We start from the raw sequence: 10,923 nt of genomic DNA, 5'->3' as shown, positions 1-10,923 counted from the left end.
CTATTTTAGGAACTACATTTAGGACCAATGTGCCAGGGGGTGGCAGGGGGCAGGCTGGAAAGGTGGGTGAGGTTATATTCTACTCTGCAGGTGATAAATGATTTAAAAGTTTCAGGTGGGGGAGTGACAGGATCATATGTGCTTCTTAAAATGATCACTTGGACTATAGGGAGAATAAGGAGTTAAAACAGAGCAGGATTGAAGTTAGGGAGACAGTATTTACCATGATGAGACTTTGAGCTGAGATAATGACAGCAAGATTGAGAAGAGATCATAGGTTCAGGAACTATTTAAACTATGGTACCTGGGTGGCTCAGTTGGTTAAGCATCTGACTTTTGATTTTGGCTCCCTGGGTCATGAGATTGAGTCCCACATCAGACTCCACACTAGGTGTGGACCTGTTTGGGATTCTCTCTCTCCCTCCTCCTCTGCACCCCCTCCCCCACCACAAAAGATAAAATCAACAAAACTTAGGTGATGGATTGGATTGCAGTGTGGGACAGGTGAAGTTTTAGGCAACATTAGGATTTCTGACTTGGGCAGCTTGGGTAATACATAGGGATAAATTCTCCAACCTTACAGATCAAGTATAGAGTACAGTAAATATATATACACACACACACACACACACACACACACACACACACACACACAGTGCAGGACAGATGTATATTCTAAATAGACCTGTTCTGGTTTTAGACTTTTATTTATTACATTCAAATTGCTAATGAAATCTGTTATTACCAGATACTGTAGGATTTCTAGAACAAAATAGAAAACAGTGGAAATTAAGTAATTGACTCACAGCCCAGTCACTTACACCACAACATCAAAACTTCATGCCCTTTCAGATTGCAGAAAAGCATGGGGTGAAAGAAGGACATTTTGACTTAAGTCACCATTTTGTCCCAAAGGGTGTTTCAATGCTGCAATATTGAGAAGTAAACAATAATGTACAAGGACTGCTACAGTCTCTCCATCACAAGCCTGCCTGGTTTTGAATCCTGCATCTGCCCTCTATTGGCTGTGTATTTTGGGACAATTGATTTCCAGTCTTTGTGCAAAAGCTTTCCCACCTGAAAATGGAAGTAATAATTATATCTCTGCAAAGAATTATTGTAAGGGTTAAATAAATGTAACTCTATTTGAAATGTTTAGAACAGAGTTCACAGTAAGTGCTCAATAAACAGTAGCTATTACCATTACTATAAATACGATTTTATTCTTTTTACTTGATCTCCACTCATTATATTTATCTCCTCATGTCTGGATCTTTCTCTCTGTTTTACCTAGCTCTCTCTGTTGCATAAAAGGCTCTCAACTTTCTCAGGGGTAACTAAGAAATAAATACAACCTACTAGTCTGATGTCCGATTTATAATGGGTATTTCTGGGAAAAATAATCAATACAAATTAAAACTAAAAATGTCACGACTGCATGTGCTAAGATGTGGTTGTTGACTAAAAGTTGACTGAAGATCAAGTCGCCTGGGTGGCTCAGTTAGTGAAGCATCTGACTCTTGGTTTTGGCACAGTTCATGACCCCACAGTCCTGATCTAAGGGTCATAATCTCAGAGGGTCATGGGATTGAGCTCCATGTTGAGCTCCATGCTCAGCAGAGAGTCTGCTTCTCTCCCTCTGCCCCTGCCCTGCTAAAATAAACTAACTAAATAAATAATCGATCTCTTTTATATATTTTTTATTGGAGTTCGATTTGCCAATATATAGCATAACACCCAGTGCTCATCCCGTCAAGAGCCCCCCTCAGTGCCCATCAATCAATCTCTTAAAAATTGATCAAATCGTCAGATGCATATTTGCAAAATCTGTTTCAGAAAAGTTGGATCTGGTAGAAACAACAGTCACTGAAGAACCCTCACAAAAACAATCTAAAAACTGGTAAAATTTGATACAGGCAAAACTGCAGGATGATTCAGATCTGCGCTCTGAAATTTAAATGAACACTTAATTCTGCCAGAAAGACAGGGTTATTACTTTACTATTATTATTTATTGTTATTACCTTAGTAAATAAAAAATCTACAGCAAAACTTATAAAAATGTTTTATAATGTAGAAAATTGCTCCATAAATTTGTTGATGTTTGGAGGGGAGGTTATTATTTGTTGGAGTTTATTGGAAGTTATTGCGGCTATTGGTGTTTGCCCTTGAAAAAGCTTGCTCAATGAACATGCAATAATGTTGGTATAATTTTGATTCGATGTCAAAGTGCACTAAGATCCAAGAGTTGGGATGGGCATATAGATCAAGGGGTGTATGTGTATGTGCGTGTATGTGCACATGCAGTTGTGTAGGAGAAAGGAAAAAAACAAAGGCAGCACGGGGCACTAGGTGGCTCACTCCATTGAGTGTCTGACTCTTGATTTTGGCTCAGGTCCTGATCTCAGGGTCCTGAGATCGAGCCCCGCCTCCTGAGATCGAGCCCCGCCTCTGGCTCTGCATTCAGGAGGTAGGCTGCTTGAGATTCTCTCTCCCACTCCCTCTGCCCCTCCCCACCTCAAATGAATGAATGAATGAATGAATGAATGAATAAATAAATAAATAAATAAATAAATAAATAAATCTATCTTTAAAAAAAAAAAAGACAGCATGGCTTCAGAGAGGGAACAGCATGCAGAATATCCCCCATGCCACTAAGGAATCTCATGTCATCGTAACTGATGGGCCAGAGACAAAGCAGGGCCCAGGCTTCAGGATCAGGCCCTCTTACACTGAAGAAGGGTTCCCCCACTCACCACCTCCGCAAACCTCAGCTCCTGCAACAGAAAATGAAAATAGCAGTCATACTCACCTCCTCAGGTTATTCCGAAGACCCCCTCCCCCTGCCCCGGAGATAAGGCCCTCGGGCAGGTGCCTGGCATGCAGTCAGGCCTCAATATAGATGTTAGCCATTGTTATTTTTTTTTATTCGACTTTTCAAGTGTGTATGTGCTCCTCAAAGTTGCTCATCCAGCTGGCAGTCAGCTTGATGAGTAACTTCTGAGCAGGGCCTTCAGATCATATTTCCAGGCCCCTCAGCCCCATTTCCAAGACCTCAGCACAATGCCATGCTTATCATATGATCCCGGGGATGTTGAGCCGTATCTTGAATGCACAGTAAAGAGAGAAATAAAAGGGGAGAAATAAAGGGCATTGGGGTCTGGGCTGTTAGACATATGGGGTACATCAAAGGGATGTCAGGCAGATGGTAGGCAGGGGAGCAGCTCAGGGCAGGAAAAACACCTGGGAAACATGTACTAATTAGCTGACAGGTGGGTCAAGGCCTGGAGGAGGTGGGAAGCAGTATGTTGTTTATTCCCCGGAATCAGAGACTGCCCGAGGCCAGATTCCCTAATACCCCTATTCCTCCTGACTGAGTTAGTAAGAGCAGTTGCAGAGAACCATTGGGAAGACCAACTCTTAGTTCAGATTCATTAGTTAAAAGTAAGAACAAGTTAAGAGTTCTTCTACTTCACCTTGAAGAAGCCCCAGGCCAGATGCAGGGAGACTTTGCTGACAGGTTTGATAACTGGGCCTTTCAAGAAAGGCTGGGAGCCACTGTGGCCTCAGCCAAGCACTCCACTTCCTCCCGTCCTCTCTTCCCCGAAACTAAAATACAGCTTCCAAAGGCAGCTCGGTGCCCTCCCAGTCGCTGTGGCTTCCTCAAGCCACGACACGCTCTCTCTTTTATGAGGCTGCGGGGCTGTAATTCTCATCCCCTGACATTTATGGGAGGCTTCATATTAGCAAAAGGCTTTACAGCCATTTTTATGAGGAATGCCTCCCTGAGACCTGTCAGGTATAATCACCCAGACTGAGCAGAAGGAAAGAGAGCGAACAAGCACCAGTGCATGGCCCTCACCTGCCGGCCCACAAGGAGCGAGGGTCGCAGGCTGCAAATGCCACTTCTCTTCAATCGCATGTCAGGGCCAATTTTTTTTGCCCTCATAGCCTCGGCAACTCTCATCATCTTCCACCTGCAGCCCATCTCCTTGTCTTGCAGATGCAACTCCCAAAGGCACCTCGGGCCCATCCATTTGTGTCCATCTCAACAGCATCATTCTGGCCCAGCCTGACCCCCGCACAGCGCCCTCTGGCTCTACCTCCTAGTCTTGTCCCTGGTCCTACACAGGGACATTATTATCCACAGAGGAGACTAAGTATGGTTACCTATTAGATGTTCACTTATTTACTTAACATGTACCTTTGTAAACTTTCTGGTACTTCTGGAAATATATTTATTGATGTTCTATAGCAAATATGTTGCATCAAAATGAATGATCTTTTTTTTTAGGGGTGCCTGGGTAGCTCAGCTGGTTAAGCATCAAACTCTTGATTTCAGCTCAGGTCTTGATCTCAGGGTCCTGAGCTCAAGCCCCATGTTGGGCTGCACGCTTGGCATGGAGCCTACTTTAAACGAAACAAAAGAATAATCTTTTAAAAACAAAAATAGCAACCTTCAATACCTTTCTCTACTGAGTAAGATGTATTCAGAATAAAATCCAAGTTCCTTTACAGATTGCAGGTTTTCTTCATGATCTGGAGCCTTCCCTCCACTCTGTCCCCTGCTACGCACTGGGGTTCCAGAAATTACCAAGATCTTTCCTGCCTCCCATATTTACACCCACCTCTGGAGCTGCCTGGAAAGTCTTGGATTGGGTCCTGTTCTCACCACTACTGGCTTTGTCTCCCGCTTCCATTCTCAGCTCACGTGTCACCTCCCGACCCATGCAATCTTCAATTGTCCCCTCTCCCCGTTACCCTGTTCATTACTTTCAGAGCTCTTTAAGCAACCTTCAAATGCTTATTTGTTGACCTACACACTGTCTATAGCCTTTGCTAGAATGTACATCCTATAAGAGCAAGGACTTGGTGCGCATTTCTCACGACTGTATTTAATGCCTCACCCCGCATCTGCACAGAGTATAAGCTCAGTAAATACGTGCTGAAAAATTAAGTGAAGGGGTGAAGCACTCTGCTGAAAAGCCTCTCTCCCTCTCTGAACCCCCTGCTAGTCTTCGTTACCATCAGTAGAGGGCAGCAAAGACCCTAAATTATCTACCTTCTGACTGATTATGCTGGGCAAAGTCCATAAAACTTATTTCCTTTTGCCAAATAGTAGACGTGGATTTATCAGGAATTTCAGGAAAATGTCGAGCCTTACAAACTCTTTCTTCTCCTTGTTTCTGAACCCTCCTCTGCTCTGTACCATTTATAGAATTTTTTTTTTTTTTTTTTTTTTAAGATTTTAGGCTGACAACCCTCCTCAGGAAAGGAAAGCAGATGTTGAACTGACTACGCCAAAAACAAAACCCAGTGGCCTGGAGCCTGTCCCTTTCTGCCTGACAAGTTAGTGTGGAAAAAAAAAAAGACTCTGATCATAGCTGGCAGCTGTTTGGAATGCGAGGATTACAGCTCTCCCTTATGGTGTGTGGGGAGGAGTAGGGACCGGCAAGGCAGCTGCTGTTTGTGTTTTGAACACTTGTTAAGACCAAAGTGTGTGTGTTTATACTTCTGTCTTCTGCTTGTATGTTTCTGCCTATGCCATCTCCTTTTTCTGTCTAACAGCCCCCCCCGCCCCGCCCCAGGGCAAGAACTCTACGGTCTCCTGCCTTTGTGTGCTCCTGCACTGAGGGTGCCCCCTGAACCCACATAATCAGCAGCGGAATCAGCATCCACACACTCTCATGATGGTGTTTTCATTCACTCTCCGCCCCACAAATACTAACTGAGCCCCATGACTTCCCAGGCCTGGGTCTGTTCTCTGTGGGTACAGATACTTGACTTGATTGAAAGAACTAGAATCAAAAGGGAAGCTGGGGTTCTAAATCTCAGCAATATTGACATTTTGCACTAGATAGTTCTTTGTTGTGGGAGCATCATAGGATGTTTAGCAACATCCCTAGCCTCTGCCTGTTAGATGCAGGTCACACGGACCCCCTAAGTTCTGATAAGCAAAAATGTTTCCAGACATTGCTAACAGCCCCCTGGGGGGCCAATTTCCACCCAAAACCACTATCTTAAAGATCATGATGGATAACTTTGGGGATATCTTTCCAGCCTAGGCCAGTGACCCCTTTCTCCAAGCACTGACCCTCCTCCCTGTCCCATGCTTGTCTGCTGTGACCTGAAGCCTGTGGACTTGGTATATTGGTCATCTGACCCCACTTGGGCCTCTCGGCTTCTTTCCTGTGGGAATTTGAAACCAGGACCTAGGGACTATCACCTGGGGTCAAAACATTAACACAAATTTAGGAGGTGTGGATGAATGTAGGATAACATGGGGCCAGCAAGTGAAGATATCCTACTGCAAAGATAAGGATGAAATAACTCCAGAGAAACACAAAGGAAGAGGTAGAGAGAAGGTTCTAACATTTTCCAGGCAAGCCAAACTTCCTGCCTTGGGTAGTTTAAGATATTTCTGTGCAATTATAACTAATTGCGCTTTCATGCCAGGGCAGTTTCTTGGTGTTTTTTGTTTTTTGTTTTTTGTTTTTCTGTTATTGGCAAATAAGTCCTTACTGGTATATTCTCTGTGGCCTGGAACTGAAATCATAACTAAGAAACAAGGGATCTAGGCAGTTGAGGGGCAGTTTCTAGCCCTCAAGGCAACTCCACCTTTCTCAGCACAGGTGCTATGTTCTCCTTTCCCTAACAAATAGCTTCCTTACTCTCTCTATAGAGTTTTCTCTTGTGTGGTATTTATTTTATGATTTTATTTATTTATTCATGAGAGACACAGATAGAGAGACAGAGACATAGGCAGAGGGATTTTGGCTCCTCATTGAGAGCCCAATACAGGACTCAATCCCAGGACCCTGGGATCATGACCAGAGCCAAAGGCAGACGCTCAACCACTGAGCCACCCAGATGTCCTGAGTTTTCTCTTGTCTTAATTTTGGTTTCTACAAAGCCTAGTGTGCCATGGGCATGACTCAGCTTCTGGTTGTCTATTCACCACCAGCTTGAGTGCTAACAGCAAGCCCAGGCCAGGTTTCTTGGCTCAGATTCCTGACCAAGTGAGTGTGACTGGCTCATGTAGCAAACATGGTTGGCTGCCTATCCAACAACCATCCCTCCCAATTAGTTTTGTTCAGGTGAACAACCCCAAGTGAGAAACTAAATTGGTTTGGAAGGGCGAAGAGATGGAAGAGGAATCTTCAGGAAGGGTGGGGAGGCTTATGGGAAAGAATTTTATCCTTGATACAAGAGAGGAAAGCCTATGGAAGAGCTAGGCCATGCCCTTCCTGCTGGCTTTGACATATCATATGAGGATATGATGCCTGAAGCTGTGGTTGTATGGTTTACTTTATAGTCACAAAATGAAATAAAGCCAAGAGAACTAGAGAGGAACTGACAGAGGGCTATAACATCCTTGAGTTGACGATTTAACCAACCCTGGAGCCATTCACCTTTAGACTTCTTGTTACATGAGATAATTAGATGTCCTTACAGTTTTAGCTACTTTGACTCGGGTATCCTGTTACTTGAAGCCAGAAGGATACCAGCAGATACAGTACAGCTCATCTTTTCAGGCCAGGTCACTCAGGTCCTGGGTCACTAGCTGGCTACCCTGCAGATTTATTGCCGTGGAGTCCTGCACCTACCTGCAGTTCATATGTTTGTCCCCCACTCCAACCTTTTATTATGAACATTTGAAAACATACAGAAAAGTTGAGAAAATAATACAATGAATACTTAAATATGCTTCACTTATATTCATCAGTTGTTAACATTCAGCTACATACATTCACTGGACATTTTCCCCTATATAAGGGCTTTCTTTCTGAATCATTTCAAAAGTAGTTAGAGACTTTATGAAGCTTCACCCCAAAGTACATCAGGATCTACCTCCTAAGACACAAGGGCATTCTTTTGAGTAACCAGTAACATCCTTTGGTGCTTTTTTGAGTTTGTCTTTGTCTTTTTGTTCTTATCCAGGATTCATCAAGAATTACATGCTGTTTTAAAGTCATCCTACAGTCTTTCTTTTATTTCAAAACAATTCTCCTGCTTTTTTTGTTGGGGGTGGGGATGGGTCTTTCCTGTCATTGACTTTCAGGCCAGTTCTTTTATTATTTTTTTTTTATATAAAAGATTTATTTACTTGAGAGAAAGAGAGACAGAGTGCAGCAGGGAGGGACAGAAGGGGAGGGAGAGAGGAGAGAGAGTCTTAAGCAGACTCCACACTTGGCACAGAACCCAACATGGGGCTTGGGGCTCAGTCTCACAACCCCAAGATCATGACCTGAGCCGAAACCAGAGTTGGATGCTTAATCAACTGAGCCGTCCAGGTGCCCCAGGCCAGTGCTTTTTTTTTTTTTTTAAGATTTTATTTATTTATTCATGAGAGACACGTAGAGAGAGGCAGAGACATAGGCAGAGGGAGAAGCAGGCTCCCCACAGAGATCCCAATGCAGAACTCAATCCTGGGACCCCGGAGGGATTACAACCTGAGCTGAAAGCAGACGCTCAACCACTGAGCCATCCAGGCATCTCCAGGCCAGTGCTTTTATAGAATGTCCACAATTTGAGTTGCCTGGTTTTTCTTCCAGATTATATCCAGTTAAAGATTTTTAGCAACAGCTCTACAGGGGTGAGGCTGGGTTCTTCTCAGTGCATCACAACAAAAGGCACATGATGTCACTGTGTTCTTCCATAGGTCACATTAAGTTGAATCAGTTGATTGGGGTGCTGTCTGGTAGCACTCTCAGTCATAAAGACATATCTTTCTCCTTTGTGATTAAGAAGTAACCCGAGGGATTGTACTGTGAGAGTATCTTGTGCCCCCAAAACTTTCAGCCACTGCTTTAACAATCATTAAAAAGGCTTGCCTGAATCAACTATTGTATTAGTGATTGCAAAAACCACAATTTAAAGAAAATCTATCATTTTTTCTACATTTATTAGCTGGCATTCCACTGTTGAAGAAAAAGGGTTTTCGTTTCCCTCACACACACTTCTGCAATTTTCTTGAGTATCATGATGAACTCAGAATGTTCATTACCATTCTCTTGCTTCTTGATCTTCAGTTTGTCCAAAATGTGTTCTCCTTCAAAATGGGAGCCCTTTCAAACTGGTTTCTAGGTCCTTCTGACACTTGCCTGTTTTTGAGCATTTCTTTGTTCTTCTAACAGAGGAAATCCCAAGTTCATCTTGTACCTTCCTTGGCCCAGATCTGGAATCAGACCTGGTTCTTTTCAGGAAGAAAAAGTTGTTAGAAACCAAGAACTGAGTGAGAAGAGTGCTCATTGCAGGTGGGGTGTCATTGCTTCTAGGCCTTTCTCAGGGGACAGAGTCAGGAAGTGTATTTTATTTTAAATAACTAATTTATCTCAGTCCTCCAACTCCAATCCAACACTACAGGGTCCTTCTTCTTTTCCCTTAGTCCCTATTTTTATCTCCTTTTTCCCACATTGAAAACCCTGGCTTTCACCGACATCAGTATATTTGCTTACTTACAGCTCCCTACAATACACTGGATAGTTCAGAATTACTATGTCTCTACCACAATAAACTTACTAATAAAGTACAAGATTGTTTGCAGCTTTTATTTTATCCTTAGAATATAGCCGACTAAAGGTAATGGTGTGTCTAAAAGGCTTTTAACCTTGAAATAAATTCATTTGTTTCTCTTCAAATTAGGGTTTTCCTCTCTATGTTGATTTCTTTTTTTTTTTTCTTTGTGGTAGTGGGCTTTTTATTTTATGTATTTTTTAAAGATTTTATTTATTTATTTATTTATTTATTTATTTATTTATTTGGGAGAGAGAGAGAGCACACACAAGTGGAGGGGAAGGGCAGAGGGAGAGGGAGAATCAGATTCTCCTCAGAGCAGGGAGCCTGATGAGTCCCCGGAGATCATGACCTGAGCCAAGTCAGATGCATAACGGACTGAGTCACCCAGATGCCCCATTATTATTTTTATTTTTTAAAATGTTATTATTTTTATTTTTTCCAATTTTATTGAGATATAATTGACATTGTGTTAGTTTCAGGTGAACAAAATAATGATTTGAATCTGTATGTATTGGGATCCCTGGGTGGCTCAGCGGTTTAGCACCTGCCTTCAGCCCAGGGCGTGATCCTGGAGTCCCAGGATCGAGTCCCACATCAGGCTCCCTGCATGGAGCCTGCTTCTCCCTCTGCCTGTGTCTCTGCCTCTTTCTCTCTCTCTCTCTCATGAATAAATAAATAAGATTAAAAAAAAGAATATGTATGTATTGCAAAATGACTACCACAATAAGTTTAGTTAACACCCATCATGAAAATATGGAACCTCATGAATTTACAGATTGTGTTTGTACAAGGCCTATGCTAATTTTCTCTGTATCATTACATTTTTAGTATATGTGCTGCTGAAGGAGAGCAGTGATATGATTTTTTTAATAAGTAAAAACAGTGCCATAATTCAAAAGTCAAAATCACATGAAATGATAACTCAGAGAAATTTTCTTCAATCCCCATATATAACAAATTGTATTAGATTCTGGTTTATCCTTTCTTAATTGCAAAAATAAGCAAATACATACATATGTCCTCATTTTGCCTTTCTTTATTCAGATGGTAGTATGTAGTATATACTTCTTTGCATTGTATTCTTTTCAATTCCTATTGTCCTATATATTATATATACAAGCCTTTCATAGCAATAATTTTTCTCTATGTGGTCTATTGTACTCATTTTCTCAAATATATTTTTACTTACTTTAATTATTAGTTTGTTGTTGTTGTCATTTTTAAGTAGACTCCACATCCAGCCTGGTACTCAAGGTGGGACCTGAACTCACAAGCCCTAGATCAAGACCTGAGCTGAGATCAAGAGTTGGATGCTTTAACCAACTGAGCCACCTAGCTACCCCTTTAATAGTTAGTTTTGTATTAAAGCTAAAATAAAGGGCATCTGGGTGGCTCAGTGGTTGAA

At 42.2% G+C, this 10,923-nt stretch overlaps 1 non-coding gene across 1 annotated transcript; it reads right to left on the bottom strand.

The window, feature by feature from the left end:
• Nucleotides 1-10,263: 10,263 nt before the first annotated feature.
• Nucleotides 10,264-10,371, bottom strand: LOC112908423 (U6 spliceosomal RNA). Its single transcript, XR_003232926.2, has one exon. It is a non-coding gene; the product is annotated as a U6 spliceosomal RNA (small nuclear RNA).
• Nucleotides 10,372-10,923: the final 552 nt, after the last annotated feature.

The sequence above is a fragment of the Vulpes vulpes genome, chromosome 2 (genome assembly GCF_048418805.1).
Source record: "Vulpes vulpes isolate BD-2025 chromosome 2, VulVul3, whole genome shotgun sequence".
NCBI classification, from domain to species: domain Eukaryota; kingdom Metazoa; phylum Chordata; class Mammalia; order Carnivora; family Canidae; genus Vulpes; species Vulpes vulpes.
The sequence above is the reverse complement of the archived record's forward strand: the minus strand, read 5'-3'. Positions and strand labels throughout refer to the sequence as shown.